Source organism: Cibotium barometz, chromosome 32 (assembly GCF_041138505.1).
Source record: "Cibotium barometz isolate CiBa-2024 chromosome 32, ASM4113850v1, whole genome shotgun sequence".
NCBI classification, from domain to species: domain Eukaryota; kingdom Viridiplantae; phylum Streptophyta; class Polypodiopsida; order Cyatheales; family Cibotiaceae; genus Cibotium; species Cibotium barometz.
In genome coordinates this window covers 93,150-111,085 of record NC_141077.1, presented here as the reverse complement: position 1 = coordinate 111,085, position 17,936 = coordinate 93,150, and the positions used below count along the sequence as shown (strand labels likewise).

General features: G+C 38.9%; 1 pseudogene; it reads left to right on the top strand.

The window, feature by feature from the left end:
- The first annotated feature begins 1,453 nt into the window (after positions 1-1,453).
- LOC147619704 (uncharacterized) lies at positions 1,454-2,296 on the top strand (annotated as a pseudogene).
- The last annotated feature ends 15,640 nt before the right edge of the window (positions 2,297-17,936 follow it).

Genomic DNA, 17,936 nt, shown 5'->3' with positions numbered 1-17,936 from the left:
TATTTTCTCTCTCTAGAAAAAATCTTGAAATATTAAAATAAAGAGGATGTAAAAGTCATAAAAGTGTAGTCTCTAAGCTAGAGAGGTAAATTTTCTCCCAGGCGGCCATCTTAATGTTCATTGGAACCTTCTTTGAAATGATATATTCGAAACTGCAAGAATAAGGTTAGTTCGAGGATATTATTGCACGGAAGATAGTTTGGAGGGAATTAGAACCTTCATCTCCAATTTCAAAAGACAAATACAAGCCTTCTCTCACCATAACCAATCCTATTCTTTCACTCTGCATCATATGGTATACTTACTCATTCCTAGAACACTCCAATTGAGAACAACCATGTACACACTCATTCTATTGAAGAGTCCAATCATGAAAGCATTAAGAGAAAGTACCATTTGCACATTGATCTAGATAGTGCGTATGCACCCATTCAAAAACGCAGAAGTGGACAACTATTCCTCTCATCAAATGTTAAAGATCATATGAGGCTATCAGGGGAGCAACACATAGACCTTTCGTGTGATGGCTCCATCTATCCTATTGACCCTTGTACTGCTTTACATCCTCCCTTTTCAAATCCCACAACTCTCTTACGTTTTGCAGGTGATGGCGCCACAGGCTTACTAGGATATTGCAAGTCAATTTCTTACATACAAGAAAGAGAAAGGCATTAATTCACAACACTTAGCAAATGAGCTTCTTGGCTTGTCTGGTGAATGCAAGACATAGAAAGTTAGATTGGAAGAACAAGAATGTCAAATCAATAAACTAAGAAGTGACCTCCATAAATATAGAGAAAAAGACACAATCATTGGATGGCGCATACGGAAAAGAAAGCTCAAAAACGTCGAGAACTTGAGGCTTGGTTCTGGAGGCCTCAAGAAGAGAATCCAAGCCATAAGGTAAGATTGCACTGAATGCATTCCCACATTCACATGTCTTTTGTGTTAGCAATTAATATTATTTTATTTGCTGGGCTTCTTTGGGATTTACATGTTCTCTACGTTAGTAATGAGTAGTGTTGTATTTGTAGGGTTGTCATACATCCTGACAAAGAGAATATTAAGCCCAATCTCAATCCAGCAAAGCAACTAAAACCATTTGTGACATCAAGAATGGCAAGAGAAATGATAAAAGAGAAGAAGTTCAAGGTGGTTCAATGAGATATAGTTGATGAATTTGTAACCAACAATATAGTTTCATATTCAATACGCTATGGATTCAAGTGGAGTCAGTCGTAAGGGTTATAGTGCCATCTAGAAGTCAGTGTCATCTCTCCTTGAGGCCAAAGGCATTAAAGCAAAGCTACTTCCAACACCTATAAAAGTTTGGAGACATAGGGAGGAATTAAACACAGAACAGCTTCACTATGTTGGTCACTCATACCACATTGTAGGAGAGTTTAAGGGAGAAGGTGGCAGCATATTCTACAATGAACACAACAATATATTCATGGACTTGGAGCTCTTGCAAAAAAGTATGGTGGAGTTCTTTGATATTACATTTGAGGAGGTAGGAGGTGTACTTCAGTTTGTCATCAAGCTTGATGAGTGCAATATTATCAAGGAGAAAAAGACAAAAAGGGTCACAATAACACTTATGAATAAGGCTCTTTGTAATTAGAGTAGGGATGATTTAAAGTATTTTAGTGTGCAGTCCAAGACAAACATCTGGTGGCTAGGTTTATTTGAGGTCAAGAAAGAGGACCATGAATCCTTGTTTTGGGTATTTCATTAGATACATATCCCCAATCTCATCAAAGAACACATGAATGCAAACAGGATGCTCCATGTAGAGAAAAGAGGGGAATTTCAAGTCCAATGGCATCTTGCAGGTGATTTGAAGACTCTCAAGTGCTTATTTAATTGTAGCAAAGGGGCCAATGCAAAGTCTCCATGCCTTTACTACATGGACTCCGCAAGGGTGATGGACTCTAAGTGATGGAGACGACCACCCAACAAACAAATTTTGGATGAGAACTTTAAACCAGTGTTTGAGATTCCTCTTTCCAATGTGTATATATGCACAATTCATGCTTTGTGTCGTATCATAGAGAAGCTGGTATATCTTCACATTGGTTTTGCTTGGAAGATCAAGAATGTAGCAGAGAGGAAAGAAGCCATCAATGCATTGGAGAAGGTGCTATCAGAAATTGGACTACATGGAGGTAATGTCCAGATTCTGAAGGACACTAAAAAGTCATCAAATGAAAAGGAAATTTCAATGAAGCCCTCCATTGGAGGTGTTAAGGCAAGAAGATTTCTTTCCAAGCCAATGAATAATCAGCAACATTAGTTTTTGACCTTCCCTCTTCCAAAAGATTGGTGGCCACTCTTGTTTCAAACAAGAGTTGAACCCTCAAACCATCAAGCCAAAGGAAAGCTCTCAAATTATCTATGTAAGTTGGAGATTCTTCTCTTTTCTAATTCTTTTATGGTTTTTTATGATAGGGATTTTATAAGCTCCTCATCCTCTATCATGAGTGTCTAGACCTTTGCATGTTCTTTAGCCTTTTGTTTCTAATGTTCTTCCAAGTTTTGCATGTGTGCGGAATGTTTTCTTTGTGGAACTACTATCTATTTAGAATGTTCCTCGTATGCCTTTGCATGATCCATTTGTTGGACTTAGATCCTCTCCCCCCTTGCTTGACTTAGTTTGTGTTGCAATTGCTTGTGTTTCTCTTCCCACTTATTGGCTACTATAGATGGCCATTAAGTCATCATTGTCTTTTTTTATAGCTATTCTCTATCTTGTTTCTCAAAGTGAAGCTATATCTCTTGGATTCTTAGGGTGAGTCTCTACTAAATGATTCTGATAGTTTTGTAGCTTTCCTCTCATTCGAGTATACTCCTTAGCAAAAAGTTTGGGGTGCTTTTCAAACAACACTTCATATTGCTCTCTTTCCTAACTGGTCAGATCATTTGCAAGCATCCCCATTAACTCAGCTTTTGGAATGTTGTGTGTCTCACCTTGAGCACAGACTAGTTCCGTTATGTGATTTGGTATTTGCATGCCATAGATATCTGCTTCTAGCTCCAACAAACTTTGATCCATTGCTGATTACTCATCGGTTTTATCTAAGGAACCAGTAGAATAATCCTCATAACTATCAAAAGAAGCTAAATTTACTCCTCTTTCTGACTCTAACTTTTCCCCAATCTTCAAAAAATTGCATGTTTTTAAATCATATCTTATCCTCTTTCCTTTGGGCCTATCAACAAACAAATCAATACATCCCCTGTACCAGTCTTACCTATTACTTCGAGACCCAAATCATGTGTTGCTTGCTCAATCATAACACACACCTAAGCTCCACCATCTATATAAACTTTTCTTACTTTCGTGTCCTAAATCTAGACATCAACAATGGGAAAAATGTCAGATACAATATACAATTGTGAACCACATTAATTTGAGGCGTTTTAAACTTGACTCTTCTAACACTTTTTGCCAGCTTATGCCATTGTCGTCTTATACTAGAGTTTAGTTGTAAAAGTTGACCATATGTAATGACTTCCTTCTTATGCTTCACATCTGTCAAAAGACTATAAAGAGTTTGCCCTTCACCCAACTGAAAGTCCTCCAAACCAATTTTTGTTCTTCTAGCTCTAGCTCTTCCTTGCTTGCTAGATTTCAGATTCGCCATGGCTGATTTTCCTTTCTCTCTTTTCTTCTTGTCCCTTATTTCTTTATCAAAACCTTTTGGCTCTGATATTTGCATTATGCACCTTATTCTTCTATTGTTCCAATGCCAGTCTAACTTCCTCAACATAAGTATCAAGGTCTTTGACTTCCATATTCTCCTTAATAACCCCATGTAATAGTCTTATAAATCTATCCTTCTTCAAGAAATCTGGTGGTATTTTATTTTCCCCTAATAACCTCACAATTCTTCTCTAGACCTCTTCAAACCTTACAAAAGCAACGATCTCTTCTTCTTCTCCTTGGTATAGTCTACTAAGTTCCTTCCAAAGGTTCTCTGGATTATCAGTCCTCCCGTACTTTCTTCTTAATGCATTTCTCAATTTCTCCCAACTACCCCTCTCCTCTTTTGTTAATACATCCTCATACCATTCCCTAGCCTTACCTTCTAGAAGTAATCTTATCATTCGAACTTTATATACATCATCATCCCTGTTGTTCCTCAGGGCTATCAATTCCACTCTCCTCAAGAGAACTGAGTGACATCCTCTCCCCTCTCACCTCTCAAAACATTATATGAAAAATCACCCATTGGCCGTGAGTTGATCAGCAAGTGGATTCTAACCTCTCAATCAAAGCACTAAATAAGAACCTTCTGATCCTTAGTGGTGGGGGCACCAAAGCATATGTGAGGTTGCTAGGTGATGGCCTCTATAACACCACTTGTAGACACACAAGGAAAAAATGTAAAAGGGTTAGAATTATGGGACACTAAAATCCCACCTCCAAGGGCACCAATCAACTTTGCACCTATCCTCTAAAGAGAATGTGGGAAAGAGAGAGACCTTGTGTTCCTTATAAAACACACACACACACACACACAAGAGTGCAAGACACAAGAGAGATGGATGGCTAAATTTTCTCCTATTTTCTTCTCTTTTATACAACCATATAACTAAAAATAAGAGGACATACATAAAGGGAAAGTACTCTCCTGCAAAAACATACAAAGTGGTCGGTCTATAGTGTGAACCCAACTATATGAGTTGGCGCTATAACTACGCCATAAATCTAGCACTTGAAAGTGGCTGTCACATAGCCTGTCATGCACAGGAGGCATATCAACCATAATTTCACCAACCGTGCCAGTGGCATAAGTGTGGAAGCTGTCACCCAGGTCATCAATGTCCGCTTATAGCACTAGTGGGCTTGATATCTCAACACTCCCCCTCGAGTTCAACTCTACACACCGAACTCCAAGTAAGCTCCTAAACATTTGGAGCTTCTCTGTGCCCAATGCCTTTGTGAAAATGTCAGCCACATGATCCTCTGTGTGCTAAAATATATCAGATCTACAGCACCTACTCGAACCTTCTCTCTCACAAAGTGATAGCACACCTCAATGTGCTTCATTCTAGCATGGTAAACTGGGTTACTAGCCAACTGTATGCTACTCATGTTGTCACAATAAATGACAACTTCCCTATCCACGAGCTCACCCATATCACTAAGTCGTTTTTTAAACCAAGCTACCTCTCACAAGCTACCATAGCAACACCCCTATACTCTGCCTCTGTACTTGACAAGGCAACTATTGGCTTCTTCTTATTGCTCCAACTCACAGCAGTACTCCCAAAAGAGAATATAAATCCAATGGTAGATCTCCTGTCTACAACACTACTAGCCTAATTAGCATCTGTGTACCCATGTAGCTGTATCTCTATACCAACCTCATAGAAAAGTCCATAATCAACTTTGGACTTTATGTACCTGAGAATCCGTCTAGCCGCATCCAAGTGTGGCTTCCTAGGGGCTAGCATAAATTGACTCACAAGTCCAACAACATAACTCATATCTGGCCTAGTGGGGTCCTCTAAAATCTCACTTGTATCTGCGAAAGACGAAAAGCTTTGCGTTATGCTACAATGGCATTGAGATAGACTTACAGCTTATCATACCATACTTGGATAACACGTCCAAGCCATATTGCCTGCAACAACAACAAAATGCCATGAGGTGATCTCACCACCTCATGCACAAAAATATTGCAGCTCACCCAAATCCTTCATCTCAACTTTTGCTTCAAAAGCTTCCTGACATCCTATATGTCAACATCACTATCACCAGTGATAATCAAGTCATCCACATAGATGACTAATAGCATGATCCCTCTATCTGTCTTTTTCACATAAAGTGAAAAATCTACATTAAATCTAATGGTAACAAGATACTCCTCTATCTTGTTTGACCATGCTCTAGGTGCCTGCTTCAAGCCATACAAGGATTTGCGTAACCTCCACACAAAATCTAGGTGTGCATTACTCTCGTAACTTGGTGGCTGCATCATGTAAAATTCTTCTTGCAAATCTCCATGCAAGAAGTCATTCTTTATATCCATCTAATGTAAAGACCAACCCTTTGTTGTAGCCATAGCAATGCGACTCTCACGGTTGCCATTCTTGCAATCAGGTTGAATGTCTCTTCATAGTCAATGCCATAAGTCAGTGCATAGCCTTTGGCCACCAATCTTGCCTTATACCCACTCACTGAACCATCAACGCTATGCTTAACTTTATACACCTACTTACATGTAATTGCCTTCTTTTCCTTAGGCAAAGGCACTAACTTGCATTTTGCATTTGTATCCAATGTTTCCATCTCCTCACATTCATGGCATCTTCCCATTTCTTATTTCCAAGTGCAGGCTGCTCAAAACAAGTGGGATCTAATTCTTGTATTGATTTAACCATGTAAACATAATGATGGGATGTATATCCATCATATCTCAACCTCTCAACATGGTACCTAACCTCGTAGACCTACGTACACCTGGATCACTGCTAGGTGTCCTTAAAATAGCCCTCATTCTCCTTACACCAGGAGTAACCACAGATGGAATTCCAAGCTCCTCTCATCAAAGCTTTGCTTAGAGCCGCTAGAGTTACCATCCACATATAAGTGACTTGCTGATAGATCAGGCACAATATATTGATCTACCTTTTCCTTCCCTTTGCATGATATATGTCTACCTGTATTTGTCCTCAACCTACCTGTATTTGTCCTCAACCTACCTGACCATGGGCTAACATTGGATCCACTGTTAGAGGACTCTCTACGTCCACTAAGCACCTGTGAGATTGATGCTCTACATGTGGTGCAACATCAACACTTCTTACATTTGTATCTTCTATTACCTTCACTACAAGTGCATACCAGCTACTCATCTCGTCAAAGAAAACATCTCTGCTTACTCACAGCTCACAAGTGGTAGGGTTATAACATCTATAACCTTTCTACTCCATTACATAACCAATAATAAAGATGCATTTCTCTGCCTTTGGATCCAACTTTATTCTCGCTTCATCAGGAACATGAACATATGCAATACACCCAAACACTTTCAACTGAGACACGTTTGGTCTTATGCTTGTAAATTTTGGTTCATGCATCATACTATGAAAAGTTGTAGTGGGTGCCCTATTTATAATGTGACACCAGTTGCTACTGCTTCTACCCAAAAATAATGTGGCATATTCTTTTCAGCCACACCATCAAGGCACGTGCCACTTCTACCATGTGCCTGTTTTTTCTTTTTGCAACACCATTTTGTTGTGGAGTGTACTTGCATGTAAACTGTCTTGTGATTCCCTACTTCCTCAAGAAATCGCTGAACTCATTGGAGAAATTATATTCTCCCCCACCATCTAATCTTAGGCATTTTATTTGCATGCCTTTTTCCTTATCGACCAAGGCTTTATATCTCTAAAAGTGAGCAAACACCTCACTTTTATCCTTCATGAAGTAAACCCACACTTTCCTAATGTGGTCATCAATAAATGTAACATAATACCTGCAACCTACAATTGTTGTAGTCTTGGTTGGTCCACATACATCTGAATGTATGACATTTAATGGCCTTACGCTGACATGCTTTTCATGTGTGGGAAAGCATGTTTGGCCTGCTTCATATACTTTGTGCATACTATTAACCTTAAACTTTGGCAAACTTGCAAAACAATATTTTGGGCCTGCATAGACTTTAGTCACTGTACATTCACATGACCAATGCACTTATGCCATATATCAATATCTGCAATGACATTTGTTTTATGCGCAAACATGGTTGCCTTTACTTCAGGTATGTTCACATCCAAAGTAAACATCCTGCCATTTTTGTTACCCTTTACAACCAAGCGACAGTGATTTTTGAAGTCTTCCACAAAACATCCTTGAGGATTAAACCTCACTTGCAGACCCTGTTCAACCATCTGTTTAACAGAAACCAAGTTCTTTGTAATATTTGGGACATGAAGTACATCTACCAAGTACTTTATATTGCCATCCTGCATAGACAATGGCACTTTACCAACATGCGTAATGGGATGTGTAGTATCATCACATGTTTCTACATAACCTAGTTTTTCCATTTTCTACATGTCTCATACCACTCAGCATGGTCGTTCATGTGGTTAAAGGTGCTAGAATCCACATACCATGTATCTTGAGATCATGACACATCTCCTGTTATGGAGTTGAGCATGTGCTGCATCACAAACATATGCTCACTTATGTTATCATCTCCCTGTTTACTAGATGATGCATAGTTACCTTGCTGCAATTTTTTACTTCTAATGTCATTCTTCTTTTTATAGCACTCCTTTTCCATGTGCCTTGGTTTGCCACAATAATAGCACTTTTGTATTTGCATTCTGACTTCTTTTCCAACCACCTCGGCCTCTTTGGCTCCCCCTGCCTCTAGACTGGCCTCTTCCACCTGTGTATGATTGGCTGATGTGAATCATTAGATTGTTGTTGTCCATAATTTTGATTTCCTTGTTGGCCACCACCTTGGCCTCCTCGACCACGACCTCTACCTCTGCCTCTACTTGAAGTAGAGTAAAAGGCCTATTCTGATGTGTTCTTGCTTTGTGAAGAAGACTCCTCACCTAGTGACTTTTCCTCTATTATCAACATAGACACCAAGTCTTAAAAGTTGAGAATATTTTCCCTGACTGCAATGGAGGTCTTGAATGGCTTGTACTCTTTGCCAAGCCCATTCAAACACACACTCACCAAATTATCATCTTCCACCGATACATTGATGGATCCAATGGATTCAAAGATGCCCTTGATATTTAAAGCCTATTCATTGATAGACATGCTTTTCTTTTCCATAGTATGCAGCTCTTGCTTTAGCTGCAATTTCCTTGCCTTTGTGTTGGTCTAGAAATTTGCACCAAGTTCTGCTACAACTGCTAGAGTGTTGACATCTTGTATGTGTCCTATCATCGTGTCTGTGTGAGACTAATTTTGAAAGACAATACATGACTTTCCTTGCACCTTGGTTTCAATCCTTGAAATTTGCCTTTATGTTTGCTGGAGTGGCACTCGAGGGGTTGCACTACTAGAAAACCCTAGGTATCACTCACGTGCGTTTAAGAGGTATTAAAAAAACCCCTTAACTAAAAATTTTTCCCCAATAAAACAACCCCTCTTTACTTATGAACTAAATGATTTTTTTCTAAAGTTGAATTAAGAAACCCCTCCTATTAATGTAATCGTGTTAATTTTTCTCAATGTATCTAATTAAAAAACCCCTCCTGTTGAACTCACGTGGTACACTAACATTTTTTGAGGTGAACCCCCCGAGGAGTGGCATTCTCTTCAGAAAACTCAGGAGGCTCCTCATTGTCTCCTTCGACATAGTTCTAAAATTCTTTAACTATAAGGAAATTGGTCATTCCAAACTTCCAAGCATGGAAGTTGTTCTTGTCTGGCTTCTCTCATTGACAATCTAATTGATTCCGTCATGACATGTTTTCCTACGACACAACAATAAAAAATCTACAATAGACAATTTTTGTATGCAACCTGTAGCACATCAGTATCTTCTCTCTGTGACTACTGCAACGGTACTTCATCACAACCTGTAGGTCACCAAATCTGACCAGAGTACATGTACATACACCCAATCTCAACAATACATGCGCAAACACTCTCTGCACTCCTAAAATGCACTGCTAAACTACAATAACCAGATTTTGACTAGAGATAATTCTCAACCAAAACTTCTCGAAATTGTTGAAAATACCTTGTAGTTACAAAATGGAGACCAAGACATGCCCGAAACGTGATTCTAGCCCCAAAACTTTATTACAAAGTATTATGTACCACACAGACACCTCCAAGCCTGTTGTGTGAGTGAAGAAAGGTCCTCAATCAGAGATGTGTAGCTCCCGGAGCTATTGAGGGGAGTTGTTGTAATGAAGCAATACCTTTTAGTTTAGGTCTAGAACCTTGGTCATGGACTCAAGTATAAAAGGGGGCTCATGGACTATCATTGTACCTTTTTGACACATTTACACTTTTTGATATCTTTTGATATTAGTCATCATGACTCTTGGAGCCTCATGGCTTTCAACCTAGGCCTATGGAAGGTTGTTTCCATCCTCTTGATGGGAGGTTAACTCACTTAGGCATCATGGCCATTGTATGAGATTATCCTTAATCTTATATTAATCCTTGATGATTTTTTCTTAATCTGAGCTTTATGATCACTCCATTCCAATTGGTATCAGAGCTCTTGGATTAGATCCCTAGGATTAAAGTCTTTGCCTTAGATCCTTGCTTAGGGAGTGATTAATGATAATTATTTTTAGATTATACTTAATAATCTAATTTTTAGAATGCTTTTGCTTGATCTTGATTAATGATGATCATTTTTAGAATAGTGTTAATCTAATTTTCTGAGTTGATTTTCTTAATCTTGATTAGTATTAATCATTTTTGAAATTTATTTTTACACAGGTTTTAGATTTGCTAATATCTTGTTTGACAAGATTAGCAATGAAATTTCTATTACTCATTTTCAAATTTGTATTAAACGTTGTTTTCAAAACCCTAATCCACTTTATTGTTTGTTTTCTTAAACTTCTTGATCTTGATTTTCTTGATTTTTGAAATTAGGGTTTATAGAGATTTTAACGACTAATATTGAGGGATTTTCTTGCGTTATCTTGCTTAGAGAGCCTACAGTTTCAAATATTAATCCTTTAAGCTCTTATTTCTTCAAGAACAAACCCTAGATTCCTGAATCTTGAGTTCTTAGAAGAAACATTGCAAGAAGCAAGTTGTTGTGCAGAAAATCCAGGTTGATGTGTAGAATTTTCAGAATACTGTGCAAAACATTCATATTACTGTGTTGAGTATTACAAATTTCTGTGTGCAAAGTTTTCAGATTGTCGTGCAGAAATTCAATACATTTTTAAGGAAGTGTATAGAAATTCGATATAGTTTCAAGAATGTGTGCATAATTTTGGTGTAGATTTCAAGGTTATGTGCAGTTGATACAGATTTTCAAGGATTGGTGTAGATCTACAGTGGAAAACAGAGCAATTTACAAAGCATGCAAAGTTTATTGTGCTAGAATTAAATCTTGATACAGAATAGAACAATAAGTGATTCTCGATCAAATCTTTCTAATCTTGATACTTTCATTAGGGGAAGGTTGAGGTCTATAGGGGCCCTTTAAGATGCCATGTGATTAAAAGGTTATTAAGGAAAAGAGCCAATCGTGTGATGCCATGTATACAAAAATGTTGGGTGATTAAAGGTGGTCAAAAGATTCTCTAGAAGATGCCTTTTTGTACTTTTCATTTCCAAAAAGTGGGAGGGAAAGTTTTTGAAATTTCGGACGTCCATAACTTCTACATATGAGCTCAAAATTTGTCGGAGATTACAGATCCAGAATCTACTCGTCGAGCTCTTTCCATAGATATGTCACATGATATAGTTTTGCTCGCTCAATTTCAAATTCAATTTTGGCGGGAAACTTTGAAATTCAAACTTTTAGCCGTTTGAAGAACAAGAAGGTATCTAAAGTCAAAGAAACTTAACGTTTTAACAAAAAGTCATTAAAATCATAATATGGCAGCTTAAAGGGCCCCTATAGACCTCAACCTTCCCCTAATGCTTGCAAAGAAGTTACACAAAGATTACAAATCTATTGGAGTAGTACAAATCTACATAGATTAGTATAAATCTTGATGCATTACAAGTAAAGGAAGCAAGAAAAGTGTCATGAAAACACTGTTTACAAGCACATACCTTGGTTTATAGCATTTTAGCACATTTCCATCAAGAAGATGTATAGCATGTTGTTCTATTACAGATCTGAGCCCTTCTTCACCGACATCATGCTGTGATGACACATCATATTCATGTCACATATGGATGTTTGAGCTTCAAATGTTGTTGCCTAGCTAGTTTAGACACTTATTTAATGAGGAGGATGTTCGTGCCAGATAGTCCAGACATTCTACATATGGTGATTTTGTTGAGGATCTATGTGGTTATCTTTACATGGATGGTTCAGCATTGCTTTCATGGGATGATGTATGTGGGGACTTAATTGCGCGCCCTACATTTGTGAGCATAGATGACTATATACGTGAGGATGGGTATCATTATGACACGCATTCAGTGGACGATGATGTGGATAGTGATGATGATCATCATGTTGATGTGATGATATTATTATTGACATATGTATACATAGTGATGGTCATACACACCTATGATGACATTGATGTATCACACCCACATACCTATGATGATGTATCATGCACACATACACATGATGATATTGATGTATCGCACACACATACACATGATGATAGTGATACACGTGCACATGTTGCCACTCACACATATGTACATGATGGTGATGTATGTGATAGTGATAGTGAGAGTGATGTGTGTGAGTCAAATCATGTGGGCATGATCTTGATGGGAGGGATGGCAGTGAGCATTCCGAGCATTGTGATTGATGATACACCTATGTCTACCTACCTTCTAGTGGATCATAGTGATGCATTGGTGAATTATAGTGATGCATTAGACTATCATGGGTATGATACTTCACATGTTGATAAGCACATCATAGACCATGAGGAGCATAGACCTGAGGTTCTAGTATTAGATGTGTTGGGCTACTCCTCTAGAGTTGTTACATGTGGAGAGATTTTGGATATGACTACTACTCTCCTAGTTTTCATAGCATTCCTGATAGCATTCGTGTGGATCGAGTTGTTGTGATTGAGCAGTCAGGGATAGTGCATGAGAGTAGTGAGATGAGTTCGTGGAGGTGATACATCGTACGAGTATGCATATTGATCATATTTTTAGCATATCCTATGACATTGACCTCGAGAGATTAACATTTGATCTAGGTATTTTCTTAGATCGAGTTGTTATTGGAGATTGATTTATCATGGGATTTAGGTCATATAGAGACACTAGTAGAGTTTGTCTATACCTTTGGGGATGACCTTAGTGGCCTTGGAGATTCCATTGATAGTGAGTCGGTTGATACCACTTATCTCTCTTATGTAGACACTTTGTCAGTGCTTAGTGATGGTGATCTTTATGATGATCCAACTTTTATCTTAGAGGGACACACACATATAGAGTGTCTTGCAGATGGAGATATTGTGCATGGGTCGGATCATACTCATACATACATTGATATGGTGGATCATGCCTTCGACTTTTTGAGTGGTGCTACATGTGATGGTGGGATGGACCAGGGTTGTATAAATCCTATCCCTCCCCTACCTAGTAATATTGGACCAACCAATTAAAACTACCTTGAAGACTTGTAAGGCACCTCGCTCCCTTGGAGGGAGCAAGGTTGTATAAATCCTATCCCTCCCATGCCAAGTAATATTGGACCAACCAATTAAAACTACCTTGAAGAATTGTAAGGCACCCTTATTTATGTCTTAAAAAGAGTTTCTTGTGATACAATCTATACCATCAATAAAGTCCAAGTAACATTCTTATTTTAGCAATTATTAGAGCATTAAGTATAACTATTACCCAATAATTACATCCCCAACATTGACATAGGCCCAAAGAACCATCTCAGAGCCCAGACATAAGTCTACCCGCGTGAGCCTCTTTCAAATAAAAAAAAAGTGTGGGCCACAAAATGTGAGCCCATTAAGGCATGAGCCCACAAGCACGATCTAGGAGCCAACATGCATGATCCCCTAGACATGAGCCCACAGCCCACAAACGTGGTGACATGAACATATAAAAAAAGAAGGGTCTAAAGAATAAAAAAACTCAAACTCAAGAAAATAACATTTTTTTTCATGCAAGTTTCACAAAGTAAAACAAAACTATATTAATAACCAAGGGATTACACGAGCTAAGCTATCATATAATTAAGTGAGTGTGCATAGGTTGTATATAAAGGACACCTAGAGTGAGGCACCTAGATCTATAATCTTCTCCACCTCTCTCATATTTGCTCCACCTCCCCTACATCAATGGGAGGTGCCCATGATCAATAGGATTGCACCTACAGTTTCACTGAGTCTAGTCTAGTAAATGAGGGATCTAATAACCTTAGACATATGCAACATGTATACATAGGAATTATAGTACTCATATGACTCATAGCTCTCTTGTTCTAAACTCTCGGAGTCTAATGAAAAAGTCACCGAGTACTATTATACTGGTTGTTAATCCTAACATGCTACCTTGCACACAAGAGAGAGAGAGAGAGAGAGAGAGAGAGAGAGAGAGAAGAAGAAGAAGAAGAAGAAGAAGAAGAAGGGAAATAACATGCAAGGATTGAGTTCAGAGAGGTGCACTTAGCCAACCTAATGAGGGTTAACTCCTTGATGTGAAGCTGCTAGGCGCTCACTCCACCTCTACTTGTGTCATCTAAGTAGAGATTCAATAGCTAGGTAGAGAGTAAGGAGGGAGCTATGGAAAGTTCAACCTTCACGCCATTGGATGTCATACATTCAGATGTATGGAGACCGAAGGCAGGGAATCAAGAGGCAATTTATGTGTGCAGGTACACTCCACAACAGAATGGTGTTGCAGACAGGAAAAACATGCACATTGCAGAAGTGGCACGTGCCTTGATGGCTGAAAAGAATATGCCACATTACTTTTGGGTAGAAGCAGTAGCAACTGCTGTGTACATTATGAATAGGACACTGACTGTAGCTGTTCATGGTATGACTCTTGAATAGCAGTTTACAGGAATAAGACGGGATGTGTCTCACTTGAAAGTGCTTGGGTGTATTGCATATGTACATGTTCCTGTTGAAGTGAGAACAAAGTTGGATCCAAAGGCAGAGAAATGCTTCTTCATTGGTTATGCTATGGAGAGCAAAAAGGTTATACATGCTATAACCCTACCACTCGTGAGATGCGAGTAAGCAGAGATGTTGTCTTTGATGAGATGAGTAGCTGGTATAGAAGATGCAGATGTAAGAAGTGCTCATGTTGCACCACATGTAGAGCAGCAATCACATGTGCTGAGTGGATATGGGGAGTCCTCAAGCAGTGGATCCAATGTTAGCCCATGGTTAGGTAGGTTGAGGAATGATGCAGGTACACATGTATCATGGAAAGGTAAGGAGGTAGATCAACCTTTTGTGCCTGATCTATCAGTAGGTCACTCATATGTAGATGGTGACTCTAGTGGCTATCTGAGAAGAGCCTTGATGAGGAGCTTGGCATTCTGTCTATGGTTGCTCCTGGTGTAAGGGTGGCAGTGATCCAGGTGTACGCAGGTCTACGAGGGCTAGATACCATGTTGACAAGTTGAGATATGATGGATATACCGCCCATCATCATGCTTACATGGTAAAAGCAATACAGGAGGTTGAGCCCAATTGCTTTGAGTAGTAAATTGAAAATAAGAAATGGGAAGATGCCATGGATGAGGAGATGGTAGCATTGGATGCAAATGCAACATGGGAGTTAGTGCCTTTGCCTAAGGAAAAGAAGGAAATTGGATGTAAGTGGGTGTATCTATTCAAGCACAATGCTAATGGTTCAGTGAGCAGGTACAAGGCAAGATTGGCTGTCAAGGGCTATGCGCAGACTTATGACATAGACTATGAGGAGACATTCAGCTCGGTTGCAAGAATGGCAACCATGAGAGCTGTCATTGCTATGGTTGCAGTGAGGGGTTGGTCTTTATATCAAATGGATATAAAGAATGCTTTCTTGTATGGTGATTTGCAAGAAGAAATGTACATGATGCAGTCTCGGGGGGGTCACCTTATAGTAGTCTTGTGTATAACGTGCGTTCATAGGGTACTTTAAAAATCCCTTTTTTAAAATTTTAGGTTACTTTTTATACCCCTTTTGTAAATTTTGAAAACAAATAAAAAATCCTTTCTGTAAATTTAAAATTTTAACAAGCAATGGATATCGATACTCCTTCTGTAACTTTCAAATTGAAATATGATCATGCATTGTCTCTTACTGACACAATGAAGCGCATAGAAAGCTTCATTAATCATGGGCATGAGAATTCGGTTAACAATGAAACCAGGGTAATCTTTGGAGCAGTTTACAGTCTTTCCAAACCTGTAACCAAGTATATAGCAACCGTCAGAAAAACCCGTTACTCAACTCCTAGGCTATCTCAGAAGGTACTGGAGGAGGCAAGAGCCAAGCACGAGGCCAGTACTGCCAAGGACAACAGCTTCATGCATCGAGAAAAGACCCCTCCCCGAATTTGAAGGCCTCACATCTCTATCCCGTCCAGTTGAAGGCTCCCTGAAGGAGCTCTAATTGTTTGAAGAGGGTATGGGTGATTATCCCCCAAGTGTTTGTCACTATCTCTGTCGGTGAAGTGTGTATTGCAGCCATAGCTAGTGTCCAACGAACACATCATAAATACAATGTTTTCACACTACTGACCAACTCCCTCTTTGCCTTGTTGTAGTGCTCCATGCCACTGCACTGTTAAGTATAAACTGTCTCAACCATGACATGAGTCCCAATGTATGAAGCAAGACCTGTCCCTCAGTTCTCAGTAAGTCGAAAACTTGTTATCTCAGGGATTTGTTCTGCTTAGAGTACTGAGAACTGGCACGAGTCAGAATTCCTATCAGGTAATAGAGAATTGGGTAGTGTGTCCTCCCTAGTAATATGATAGGACAAGCTCAACTTATTTTCACGTCGGAAGCTATGAGTGCCATCATAAGTCATCTCATATCCATTTTCACAAGGACGATCCATCCTGCTCTGCTTGTGAGTGCCAAAATGCAAGAAGGATCAGTGGTGGTTGGCAATAGTACCAAGAATGAAACTCGAATGAAAAGGCTTGCTTCTTCCTCTAACCTCCTCAACAGCAAACAAAGTCTTACTAGATGATTTACTGTCTAAAGATCCAAGAATTGTCAGAAATCTCTTCTCGACATAGGCTTAGGTAGAAATTTTTTATTACAAGCTTGATCAAAATCTCAAAGTTTGCATCATTTGGGTCTTCAATAAACAAACAAGAGCACAAAAAGAATAAAAACACCACTACCAAGTTCACCATATGCCTTTCTCCACAACTAGCTAGAACCATAACAAAGCCTGGGCATGCTTAAACAAGTACAAAAGCATAGAGGCCTTCTAGGTTACACAGTCTTTGCATGCTCAAATGGATACAAAAGTACAAAAAACATAGAGGGAATTAATTACACAAATATGTATTGAATAGCTTAATTCAAACACCAAATACATGAAAGGCCCGAGTAAAGCAAAAACAATATGTGTCACAAGTGCCGTGTTCCACATGCGTATCCCAAAGTGAAGGAGGACTGTATGCACCTTGTATGAAGCGAGGAAGAATCTGGTCTTTACTCGTCTGCAGTTGCAATAAACAAATGTATCACATAGCTGACTCCACAAATCGCCTATTGTCCTTGAATGGATGTTGGGATGTGGCAGCACGCTGCTTTGATCTACATGAGGTATAATAATTCCTCATAGCTTATCACAAATTGCTTCGAGTTCCATGATATGCACTAGTGCTTATTGCTGCCAGTATTAGAGACCAAAGCGAAATCACACATTGTCAAATAGAAGTGCTATAACATATGCATAAAAGAGACATAAGAACTTACGTGCTTCGTTATGATAACGAAGTGTTTTGTGAAAGATACAACACAAACATGATGCCAAAACGCTGCCATTTTCAGAAACTTGTACCATACTTGTAAACTTATCATACCTCAGTTTCTTATCAAACCTCAATTTTTCTAAATGTTAAAATGTCGATACCAGCTATAGCGTGCAGAATGTCTTCTCCATTACCATAAACAGGAACACTTGTTGCCAGGCTGAGCATAACCTGCACCATACTTGTAAACTTATCAAACCTCAGTTTTTCTAAACCTTAAAATGTTGATACCAGCTGTAGCATGCAGAATGTCCTCTCCATTACCATAAACAAGAACACTTGTTGCCGGGCTGAGCATAACCT